Below are 13,594 nucleotides of genomic sequence, written 5' to 3' on the forward strand. Positions count from 1 at the left end.
TGGTGGAAAGACCCTTGGCTCTAGAGGAGTCACAGGATCTTAACTCATTTGTTGCCCTTGACAGTTATGACTTGTGTGAGCTTTATTTATTTTCCTTACACTTTGGGTTCCTCATATGTGAAAAAGGGTTAGCGAATTAGATGCCTCTGAAGTCTCTCTAGATCTATGATACAGTGCATAGTTGATAGTACATAGTTGATAGTACAAAATGCAAAAAAAAAAAAAAAATCCTTTTACAAGCTACCTCCTATCATCCTGGCTTCATTTCATAGCATTAGTTTTGGTATACTTAATTATTCAGTCAGATTCAACTACTGTGTCGATCCTTATGGGCCACCCAATCCTCTCTCTCTGGAACCAACTTCCTCTATAACTCACTTTGCTAAAATCTTTCTCTTAGCTCAGGTGCCATCTTGAACAAGAAATATTCCTTGATCATAGTCAGTTGAAAGTGATCTTGACTTTCATCTGGGCTTCTCCTTTGGCTTTATCACATTTTACATTATACTATAGTTAGTTATATATCCCCACTTGCATTTCCTTACCCCTTTGTTGTTATTGTTCATTCATTTCAGTTGTGCCCAATTTTTTCGTGACCCCATTTGGGATGTTTTTGACAGAGATGCTAGATTGGTTTGCCCTTCTCCAGCTCATTTTAGAGATGAGGAAACTGAGGTAAACAGGGTTAAATGACTTTCCTAGGGTCTCATAGCTATTAAGTGTATTCCAATTAAAGTCTTACTGATGCCAGGCCTGGCGTTCTATTCACTATACCACCCAGCTGTCCAAACCCTAGTCCTGTTTTATTTTACTGGAGGGGAGTGGGTTTGGGCCTATGCTTTCACTGGGATACGGAACCTCTGGTGTGAATATCCCCTCAACCAAAGGTTATCTACAAGTCTTCAGGAATTTTTAGATTTAGCTATTTGCCTGGGGGCACTGACTTGAAATGCCACTTTGCCAAGAGTGACACACCTCTGGTCAGCCACAGGGCTTAAATTCAGGTCTTCCTGACTGAGCTACCAGGACATTGTGACTCTCTCTATTGTTTCTATTATACCACAAATGTCTTGAGGGCAAATTGATGTGCCAGTTTTCATGTTTGTATCTCCAGGGGCAGCTAGGTGGTACAGTGGATAGAACACTGACCCTACAGTTGGGAGGATGTGAGTTCAAATCTGACCTCAGACACTCACTAACTATGTGACCCTGGGCAATTGCCTTAAACATCTGGAGCCATCTCCAGTTGTCCTGATACTATATATTGCCACTGGACCCAGATGACTGCAGAGGAGAAAGTGAGGCTGGTGACTTTGCACAGACCTTCCTCACTTAAGTACAATTGATTGCAAATCATGATGTCTGTCATGGTCCTCTTCAAGAATGAAGGACAAATAATAACAATCTTCAGGTACAATGTTCTATACATATCAGGAAATAAGTATGTGATTGTGTTGACCTGAAACCATAACTGATAAGTACACATTCCCTATATACAATTGAAATTACAAAAGCATAATATGTCACTAACCACTTTTCTCTATCTCAGTCTACTCTAAACTGAAGAAACCTACTGAGAAGTAATTGAGGCAATAATTAAAAGCAGAATGGCATATTAGACACATTGTTGAAACAGGAGTTAGAAAGATTTGGGTTCAGATCCTACCATTCTATTTTTACTAGTTGTACAACACTGGGTAAGTTTTGTGACTTCAATGATCCTTAGTTACCTGAGTGGTGATAATAAAATGGTGGCAATAATTCCTATAACACCTTCCTCACCAGGTTGTTGTGGTACTCAAATGAGAAAATAGATATGTTTAGTTATGAAGCACATTCAAGTACTATATAAATGCCAGTTATTCTTAATCAGGATGTTTATTTTGGTGCCATTTATCAATTTACACATGATAACTGAATAAAATTTTATTGAATCAAAAGTTAATTCAGGGGGCAGCTAGGTGGCGCAGTGGATAGAGCACTGGTCCTAGATTCAGGATTACCTGAGTTCAAATCTGGCCTCAGACACTTGACACTTACTAGCTGTGTGACCCTGGGCAAGTCACTTAACCCCAATTGCCTCACCAAAAAAAAAAAAAAAGTTAATTAAGACCTCAGTAATGACACTCATTCACGGTACTCATGTTTGGCTACAAAAATGCCATGTCACATTAACGTGTCATATATTTAGACAAAGGAAACAAAAAATGTCCTATCAAAACAGAAAAGAACTTTGAAGATAATGAAGAAAGGACAAGTGATTAAATAATTAGGATACAGGCAGTATTTAGGAATAGAACAAGAAAAATCCAAGAAGAAGAGCAATAAATGCATTTGAAATGCATTGGATGCAATGGATTAATGATCCATTGAGGAAGTTTGCAGTGTCTTAAGGCTTTTCCAATCCAATCCATTCTCCACTCAGCTGCCCAAGTGATTTCCTTTAGCCCACATCTCACCATGTCACCCATCTATTAAAATAAATGCTGGTTGGGGCAGCTAGGTGGTGCAGTGGATAGAGCACTGGCACTGGATTCAGGAGGACCTGAGTTCAAATCCGACCTCAGACACTTAACACTTACTAGCTCTGTGACCCTGGGCAAGTCACTTAACCCCAATTGCCTCACCAAAAAAAAAAAAAATGCTGGTGACTCTTTATTACCTCCAAGACCAAATGTAAAATTCTATCTGTTTTTTAAAGCTGTTATCAACTTGGACCCTCTTCATCTTTATATTTTAGGCTTCCATCCTGCTTCATATATTCTATAATCCGGAGAAACTGACCTACTTTTTTACCTCTCCAACATCACTGTGTATCAACTCTGTCTTTTTGCTGGATGTCCACCATGCCCCAAATGATCTCCATCCTCAAATTTGCTTATCAGGTTTCCTGCCTTCCTTCATGACAGCTCAAATCCCAGTTATACAGCACCAATGGTCCACCACTCCACTAGTAGTCCCTTCCCCCCTGAGATCACCTTCTTCTCTCTCTCACTCTCTCTCTCTCTCTCTCTCTCTCTCTCTCTCTCTCTCTCTCTCTCTTTCTCACACTCTCTCTTCTATCCATATATATATATACACAGATATGCATATTCATATAAATACACATACATATATGTATATGTGCATTATATGAATACACCCTTATCCATATCTATATGTATGTATCTATCTATCTATCCATCTATCCATCCATGATGTACATAGTATTTTACATATTGGCTCACCATTAGAAAGTGAACTCCAAGTTTTTGCCTCTCTTTGTATTGCCGGAGCTTAGTTTAGTGCTTGGGACTTACATCCCATTGTATTCAATAGTTTCCAACTCCTGTAGATTCTACCTTTGTAAAATCTTTTGTATGTGCCCCCTTATTTTCTCTGGCCACCCCTGCCACCACTCTGATTGAGTTCCTTGTTACTTCAAATCTAGACTATTTAAATAGCCTGTTGGTTGATCTCCCTACCTCAAATATCTACCCATTCCATTCATTCCTCCAATGAATGATCAAATTACCTACTTATAGCATAATATCATCAGGATGTAAGCTCTTTGAGAGCAGGCACTGTCTTTCTCTTCACTTGTATTTGCGTTCCCAGCACTTGACACAGTGCTTACCACTTGGCATATAAAGAGAGATTAATATATGCTTGTTGCCTGACTGGATGATTTCATACCCCTCTATTCAGTAACTACATTTTCCCTCCAGGATCAAGTATAAAACCTTCTATTTGTTGTCTAAATTCCCTCATAACCTGGCACCTCTCTACTTTTTGATGTCTTCTTACACCTTACTCCCCTTCATGTGTTCTACAGACCAGGGACACTGGCTTCATTGCTGTTCCTTATAGAAAGGCACTCTATCTCTAGGTAATAGATATTTTCATTATCTGTCCCCATGCTTGGAATACTCTTTCTCAACTTCTCTGCTTCCTAGCTTCTCTGGTGTCCTTAAGTTGCCATCTAATATCCCACCTTCTGTAAGAAATATTTCTTGGATACCTTTAATGCCTTTAATACCTTCCCTTTATTGATTATATACTGTTTTCCTGGATATATTTTAGTTGTACTAAATTTGTATTTATCTGTATAGCTGTTTTGATGTGGTCTCCCCTTGAATGCCCGGTTTGGTTTTTGCCTTACTTTGTATACCTATCCCTTAACACAGTGACAGACTGTGTGTATTAACTTGATTTAGCCTACAAAATGCTTGTTTAGTGACTAATCAACCATTTGATAGCAAACCTTCTCCACAACACAAGTTACAAAGCTAATGGCACAATAAACAAGGATGCATGAGCATGGAAAATTGTATGAAGAAAGGAAAACTAAAAATAGAAAAAGAGAGAATTACAATTTTGTCAACAGACAAAATACCCTTAGTGGCTCCATTCTTAAATCAAGCAGAATCATTAGCACCTCATACGCAGAGTAGTATAGCAATCAGGAGACATCAGTGTTAAACACATACATAATAGCCAAAGTAATCAAATCATGATACACGGATGAGAAACAGACCAATTAAGAATGTTTGGGAGAAATCTGGCATGGAAATGCAAAGGACAAAATTTTAACTCCTTCAACTGCTCAAATCGGGGAGAGGGATGAGTGACATCAACAATTCAACAAAAAATTATTAAGCACTTACTATGTGTCAGCACTTACAGTAAGTACTTGCAATGTACTAGACACGCAAAGACAATAACGAAGCAGCCTCTGACCTCAGAGAACTTACATTCTTTAGGGAGAGATCACTCACATGTACATGAAAAAATGATTTTTTAAAAATTCAGGGGAATTTTTTGCACATGGGGAGGGTCAGCAAAGTTCTCATGAATATAGCACCTCATCCTATTATGTTAAGGGCACGGACTATCTTGTCTCTTTTGGGATCCAAACACTTAGCACAGTGCCTGGCACATGGTGGACACTTAATAAATATTGACTGATTGGTTTGAATTGTGAAGTAAACTAGAGATTCTAGGAGGAGGCAGAAGAAAGGACAGAGTACACTCTGGGCATAGAGGGCAGCTTGTACAAAGACCTGAAGAAGACTTTTGGAGTATAAACAGTGAGGAACAATGGAAGGCCAGTTTCACTGGACTTTTGGCCATTGAAATTCTGTATACAGAGACCAGACAAAGCCAGAAAGACATTCCCAACGATTTTCCTATAAATAATTCTAAGAGCTTTGATTCGGTTCTTTTTAGTCCTTCCTCTGCTAATACATATGGCAATTCCTTTTACCATTTTGATCTTTATGGGTAGTAAGGTGGCAGAGTGGATAGAGTGCCAGACTTGGAGTCAGGAAGATTCATCTTCTTGAGTTCAAATCTGGCCTCAGACACTTACTGTCTGCGTGACCCTGGGCAAGTCACTTACCCCTATTTTTCCCAGTTTCCTCATCTGTAAAATTAGTTGGAGAAGAAAATGGAAAACCACTGCAGTATCTTAGACAGGAAAACCCTAAATGGAGGCACAAAGAGTAGTATATACCTAAAATAACAACAGCAGCAACAACAATGATTTTTAGAAACTGTTGTGGCCGAAAAACAATCATCACTTGGTGTTTAACCTTCTGGTAATGAGGCTCCATTAACTCAATCATGCTATGTCCTAGGAAAGAGACATACAACTTCTCCCTATTCCTTCCTTTGGAGATTTTGGTAGAACTGGTGACAGCTTTTACTTGATATAGTACAGGGACACTTCTAAGCCACTCTGAGGCATAGGTGGTAGACTTTTGTCAGTTAGTTAGCCAATAGACACTTATTAAACACTTATTATGTACCAAGAATTTCAGTGATATTTTAACATAATAAATTGAATGAAATATACTATTAGAAATATTTTGGAGTTAGTGTATTAGCTCTTCTTATTTTTAGAAAGACTGTGACTCCTGGGCTAAAGCAATAGGATAAAGGATACTTAAATATCATTATATTCTCCAAGTACTATCACAGGGCTGTGTATGCAAATCTAACTTCAAAATTGACTGCCTTTCAGTTCTAATTTTAAAATATATATTGCATACTTTAAAGTACAAAGAGGTTATTGATGCCAATTGGCATGTTGAAATGACAAGAATATATCAAAAATGGTGATAATGCACAGTTTTTTTTTAAATGGATCAACTAATTTTTAAAGAGGTGCAACTATTATAAATATATGCATTTATACTTATGCAAGTATAGTAAAAATTCTTATAATAAAAGTGTCCAAATGGCTTGCATGGTATACCTACTAAGAATCTCTACCATTTAAAAATTTCCTGCTATTTCTCAATGTAATGGGATGAGGTACTATATTCATGAGAACATTGCTGACCCTCCCAATTCCTAAGTCACCATCCCCATGTGCAAATATCTATGTGTATATATGTATATATGTGTGTATACATATATAATGCATATAATATATAATACATAAATCTTCATCTACATCTACATATAATCTTTTTGTTTGTTTTGGGGGGTTTTTTGCAGGCCAATGAGGGCTAAGTGACTTGCCCAAGGTCACACAGCTAGTAAGTGTCAAGTGTTTGAGGTTCAGATTTGAACTCAGGTACTCCTGAGTACAGGGCTGGTGCTTTATCCACTGTGCCACCTAGCTGCCCCCTACATATAATCTTTTTTTGTATGTGATGCAATTGGGGTTAAGTGACTTGCCCAGGGTCACACAGCTAGTAAGTGTCAAGTGTCTGAGGCTGGATTTGAACTCAGGTCCTCCTGACTCCAGGGCCAGTGCTCTATCTACTGTGGTACCTAGCTGCCCCCACACACATATGTAATCTTAAAAGCTAAGTGAGTGTATTTGTGGGCAGGTTCTCCAAAAGAAGTATGAACCCTTTAAAATATTTAGCTTATAAAATTAGTAAGAGAATACACAATACCTTGGTGGCCTATGGCTATACTTCCACAAGAGTTTACTAGCTATCAAATGAAATACTAGGTGCTGGCTCAATAGTCATACATACACTCTCTAGTAGGAAAAACAAAACAACTCCAAACAAACAAACAAACAAACAAACAAAACCAACCCCAAACAAACAAAAAACACATCCAACTGTATTTAGAGTCATGAGAGTTATAGATTCAACTCTGAGAAAGGCACCAAATCCCTGAATATTTTGAAATTTCCTCATCAGTAAAATGCTGATAATGATACCTGAAATTTATAGAGGAGTGAAATAGGCTTGAAATTCCAATAAGTTATAGGAAGAAGGTCAAAGAAGAAGCTTTGAAGTTGCAATGACCTGAAAACTCTCCAAAATAATGTCAATCTACTGGTCAGATACTCTTATTTAAGAGGATCATGGGTATTTGAAGTATATAGACCCCTAATCCTATCAAACCATTCTTATCCTTGATGTAACTATTTATTGTGTTTGATACTCAGAGAGATAAGTACCAGAGCTATGATTACATTAGAATAGCAACACCTAAGATGAGGATATTCTCTCCTCCTATTCAGACTGGCATACTTTCTCCAATTTATAGGCTTATATAGTTGCTTAGAACACTGAAAAACTGTAACTTGTTCAAGGGTCACAAAGTCAGGATGTTTCAGAGGTAGGACCTGAACCCAAGTCCTCCTGGTTTAAGGATATCTCTCTACCTACTATGCAATGTTCACTCACATATCCATAATACAACATAGGGTGCCTGAGCCCCCCCCCCCAAAAAAAATTGCCATTGAGGAAAAAATAAATCTAAATGTTTGTGACAAAGTAAAGAAATTAAGATTTTTGTTTTTTGTTTTTGTTTTGGAGAGGCGTTGTGATATATGTGGGGGTGGGGGTGGGGGTGGGGGGAAACCATGGGATTTGTACATATAGAACATGTTCAAATCTTCATTTTACTACTATTTGTGTTACCTTGTCCAAGTTACAACCTCTCTGAGAATTACTCAATTCTTCATATACAAAATGACAGATCTGACTTAGAAGATTTAAAAATACTCTATTTCTAAATGCTACAGCCCTGTAGTCAGTACTGTTGTACTATCTTCTTTCACAGCATTCTTGAGAAGAAAAGCAAAATGTTCTGTATACCTTTAAGTACCACAGAAGTACATGCCATTATCAATTATGAAAGAAGAAAAAAATGAACTCCCAGAGAGCCATCATTAATGTAAGACAATGACATTACAAGTGAGAAAATAAACACTTGTCTGGAAACTTATGTAATCCTTACTTTGACTATGAGTCAGTTCTGTATGTGGTCGCCAAAGCTACCACTTTTATGTTCTCAATTTTGAGTCTCACTTATCATGACTAGTCTCAGAGTAACAGATCAATCCACAGCAATGGAACATCACCTTTTTCAATTGACAAAATATAGCAACTGATCTCTCGTTGCCAATGTTGTCTGTAATGCAGTCATCTTTGCCATTAGTTTGAAATGACCTGAAAAATATAGACTTATTCTTCTCCCATTATGTGGGAATGACTTAAAAAAATTCAAGTGTTTGCATTCCAAATGATAAATCAATTTCCACTATGGGTAGAAATCTAATACTTGACAGTAGCACTGAGCTATTTAAGAATTTCCCCCCCCCCTTAAATGTCATATGCAGGGACAGTTAGGTGGCACAGTGGATAAAGCACCAGCCCTGAATTCAGGAGGACCTGAGTTCAAATCAGGCCTCAGACACTTGACACCAGCTGTGTGACCCTGAATAAGTCACTTAACCCTCATCACCCCACCAAAAAAAAAATGTCATATATGCTTTCCTTGTTGTAGGACTTAACCTAGTAAGGCTACTCACTTTATCAAAATAGAGTGGCAACTATTCTGAAATTATAGTTTTAAAGAGTTTCATGAGAAGGGGTGATATTACATGACTTGCCCAGTTCAAATCACATAGTTGGTATGTGTTAGAAGATGATCTTGAACACAATAAGGGAACTGAATTTTGAAGACCTGAGCTCAATTCCCAATTTTCTCCTTTAATGCCAATGTAGCTTTATTCAATGTGCTTCATCACTGAAGCATCAATTTCCTCACCAATATAAGGGGGTACAGTTCTAGCTAGTCTGTCTAAAATATCTAATGAGTGGTCGCCAATAAATTGTAAGCTTTAGCAATAGTTTAGACTTTTAAGCATTTATAAAGGAGAATAAGAATTTGAAAAGAGAAAGAAAGGCCTAGATTCATCTATCTATCAAAGGGAGAGTGCATTTTAGCTCCACTCTCCACCAGAGTCCTGACGAAAGAGAGTGAGAAAGCTAGCCTCACCCCTTCTTCCTCCCACAAGCAAACGTCACTTCCTGACGCCAAAGAAAAGCCACATGGCTTGCCCTCAGGCACCTTCTCCTCCCTCAGGCACCTTCTCCTCATGGCTGAGCTTTCCTACAGTAGCTCTCCAACAGGTAGCATCATTCTAATCGCTACACCAATAAAATGAAGGTGTCAAGTAAACTTATCTCTACAGTCCATTCCATGCCTACTGACAATATTCCTATCTATAAAGCCAGACCACACTATGCGTGTGATGTTTAAAATCTAAATTGTGGTCGCCTTAAATTAGAAGCTTCAGCACCAGTTTTTGGGCATTAAACATTTATTAAAGCATACAGGTGTTCAATATAGGAGTTCAGAAAGTTAAGAAAAAGCCTATCTCGCATAGAGTTCCAGCCTGGTTGGGTTCTTCCTCAAGTCCTCCTCCAGGAGCCTGCTTTAATCAGGAACTGTCCAGCAAGCTGACTGTGGAAGCTTTTTATAGTTCTGGAACAGAGGCAGTCCTTATACACTGCTTCAAGCTGATTGGTTGGCATCATCCAAATCCATTGGTTCTGAAAGTGTTCTCAAGGTGTGATTACAATCCAGTTAACTTGAAGTAGGCTAATCAGCAGTTAATCACTGTCACTTGATTCAATCAGTCTAGATTAATCTCCAGGTGGGTCTTTGAGTATTGAGCAAAATCCCATTATTTCATCACAGTGCGTATGGGAATATGTGTGTATATATGCATACATTTATACACAAACACACATGTACATATATGTACAACCAAACAGAAATATATAAACATATGTATACATGTGCATATGTATAAAGGAAAAGGACTCTATTTTCTTGTTGGGTTTTCAAATTGCCTCTTGCTTTTCCTTCATCTGTCAAGCTAAGTTGTATGAACAATAAAGTTGGCCTTGCCCAAAGGTTGACTGAATGCAAAGCTTATAATAACAATGGTGTTCATAATCAAGGGTGGCATTTTCCTTAGAGTTGACAAGGTACATTTTCAGACTTGTTTGGCAGAGTATAGTGGTAATGATTTATGTGGGTACAGAAGAACTGAAAGCAAATAATTCCATCAGCCAGAAGGTTACTGTCAGGTTTTGAAACAAGGGCTATATATTCCAAATTGAAAACTGTGTGTAGTTATAAGGGAACTCTATATGTTTTTTGAGTGTGGTCATTGAAAAATTAGTTCATAGGGCAAAATACAAAACAAAACCACCACCACCAACAAAATGTCTAACAATATGATGGTGTAACACACCTGGAAAAAAGGGGATAACTGCAATTGACAAGTCTGACTGTGTCTACTGATGATGATTGTAAGCTCATTGAAAAATTACATCTTTGTTTACATTATAGGAAGAAGACAGAATCAGAGGAAAGGTTAATTTCTCTGGACTTAAACATTATGAACTATGGTCATATTTCAGAACTCAATGGCAATCGAAACTACAATGTAGTTCAAAAAGCAAGAGTATTTGAGTTTAATAGATCGGCTTAAAGTTACTTCAAGATTGATCACTTCTCTTTGAACATACCTGGCTTATTCACATGTTTTCATACCTTAGCAATGCATAAACATACATGTGATTTCACACATCTTCTTTGTCCATTCTTTCTTTTTTTTTGTTAAATTAATAAAGTATTTTATTTTTTCCTGTTACATGTGAAGATAGTTCTCAACTTTTGTTTATACAAGCTTTCCAATTTCAGATTTTTCTCCCTCCCTCCCCTCCCTCCCCCCTCCCCTAGACAGCAGGTAATCTGATAATAGGTTATATATATATATATATTTTAGATATATACATACACATAATAACATTAATCCTATTTCTGCATTAGTCATGTTATAAGAGAAGAATCAGAGCAATGATGAAAAACCTCAAAATAGAAAAACCAACAGCACCAAAAACAAAAGAAATAGTATGGTTCATTCAGCATCTATACTCCACAGTTCTTTTTTTTTTTTTTTCTTGGATTTGGAGATCCTCTTCTATCATGCGTTCCCTGGAACTCTTCTGTACCATTGCATTGGTGAGAAGAATATAGTCCATCACAGTAGATCAACACTCAATGTTGATGATACTGTGTACAATGTTCTTCTGGTTCTGCTCATCTCACTCATCATCAGTCCACACAAGACCCTCCAGGTTTCCTCCTGCTCATTGTTTCTTACAGAACAATAGTATTCCATTGTATTCATATACCACAACTTGTCCAGCCATTCCCCAATTGATGGGCATCCCCTCAACTTCTAATTCCTTGCCACCACATAAAGAGCAGCTATAAATATTTTTGTACATGTGGGTCTCTTTCCCCTTTCCATGATTTCTTTGGGAAAAAGACCCAAAAGTGGTATTGCTAGGTCAAAGGGCATGGACAGCTTTATCACCCTTTGGGCATAATTCCAAATTGCTCTCCAGAATGGTTGGATCAGTTCTCTGTCCATACTTTCTATACTTGAAGGGTCATTTCAAATCCCAACTCCTCTATGGAGTATTATCTTTCCTGAGTAGCTCAGATGATCTTCTCATCCTCTGATCAACTACTGTAATATTAATTGTTTTTATTTTGTTTGTTATATTTTTATTGGTTCATGTCCTATCTTCCACTTGTGGGGTTATGAGAAAAGCAAAACAAAATGTTGTTTTAGGAGGTAAAGAACTTGGCCACTTAGTAGCTATGAGGTCACACTAGGAAAGGCACTTAACCTTCTGAATTTGTTTCCCCATTTGTATAATGGGAATAATAATATATTCTACAATTGACAGATAGTCAGACAGACAGAAAGAGACAGAGACAAAGAGAAAGGGATAGATACAGAAACAGATTAATAGTAATCTAGATGATAGATATCAACAAAAATATCTATAGATTCATATCTTGATATAGATTTCTCCATCTATATATTTCTTTCTATATGAAATGTTTTATAAGTTATAAAGTTCTATACAAATGTAAGTTGTTATTATATAAGGACATACTACAAATTATAAGGATTAACTGTGTGGAGTTAGCATCTGCAGAAGTAGAAAGTTAGGCAAGAAACAACTTCTAGCCCCAAGGAAATTACATTGTAGTTATTATTGCTTTTAGTGATCATAATAAGCATGAACTTTCAGTATTAGTCCTCCAAAATCATAGGATTTTTTATTTAAAGCTGAGCAGGACCTCAGAGTTGAGTTAGTCCAACTCCCTTAGCTTACAGTTGAGGAAATTAAAGCCCAAAGTGTTTAAATTATTTTATTCAAAGTTATACAGGTAGTAAATGGTAAATCCAGGATTTGAACCCTATACCTCAACTCCAAATTCAGCCCACGTTCCACTGTATTACTCAATGAATTAAGAAGCCTGGGGTTACATTGCAACTTTGATATATTTGTGAACTGATGGGTGACATCAATATCAAGGCCATATTCTAGTCTTTCCTTTATATAAATGAAGAAAGTCATGCCTATATAGATTTACTGAAGGCCACTTATCAGTAACACAAATAACAGAGTTGGGATGATTCCAGTTACTGTCACTTATTTCTTCTCTAGGCCTCTGTTCCTGAATCAAAAGCTTCTTATATTTATGTGGGCCAACATATGCTGCTTTTGTTCGCTGGTGTTTATTTTTGTATATTTTTTATGAAAATCATTTTAATTGTAGCAGGAGAATGTGTACTTGTCATTTTTTCCCCATATAATCAGAGAATATTAGAGTGACCTCCCACTCAGTGCAGGAATTCTCTCTACAATATCCTTCATGGTCCTCCAGGGTCTGCTTCAATACTTCCAGCGAGGGGGAACTCAAAATGTAATGAAGCAATAGGAATCAATAAATGCTGTGTGGGCTTTCCCTTATGTTGATTCAAAATTCAGTGTTCTTATAACTTCCATGTATTTGTTCTAATTCTCCCCTCTAAAAACAGTTATATGGCACAGTGGATAAAGTATTAAGCCTAGGGTCAGAAAGATCTGAGTTCAAATCTAGTCACAAACCACTTATTAGCTGTGCAACCCAAGGTAAGCAATTGAACTTCTGTGTGCTTCAGTTTCCTCAGCTGACAACAGTGGAGGGCAGGAGCCAGGGAGAGAATAGTAACGACCTCCCATTGTTGTTCTGAGAAGCAAATAAGATAATAATTTTAAATTGAGCAAATGAGATAACAATTTTGAACCACTTAGCATAGTACCTGGCACATAGCTAGTGCTTCAATAATAGTGCTTTATCAAAAAAAATAATAATAGTGCTTTATCCTTCTTCCTTTTCTTCCTTCCTTTCTCCCTTCCTTCCTCCCTTCTTCCCTTCCTTCCTCCCTTCCATCCTTCCTTCCTTCCTTCCTTTTCTCCCTTCCTCTGGAAAA

At 37.4% G+C, this 13,594-nt stretch overlaps 1 protein-coding gene across 1 annotated transcript in view; it reads right to left on the bottom strand.

Moving 5' to 3' along the window:
• PTPRD (protein tyrosine phosphatase receptor type D) overlaps positions 1-13,594 on the bottom strand; it is a 2,680,207-nt gene that overhangs the window by 2,070,421 nt on the left and 596,192 nt on the right.

Source organism: Dromiciops gliroides, chromosome 1, assembly GCF_019393635.1.
Source record: "Dromiciops gliroides isolate mDroGli1 chromosome 1, mDroGli1.pri, whole genome shotgun sequence".
NCBI lineage: Eukaryota > Metazoa > Chordata > Mammalia > Microbiotheria > Microbiotheriidae > Dromiciops > Dromiciops gliroides.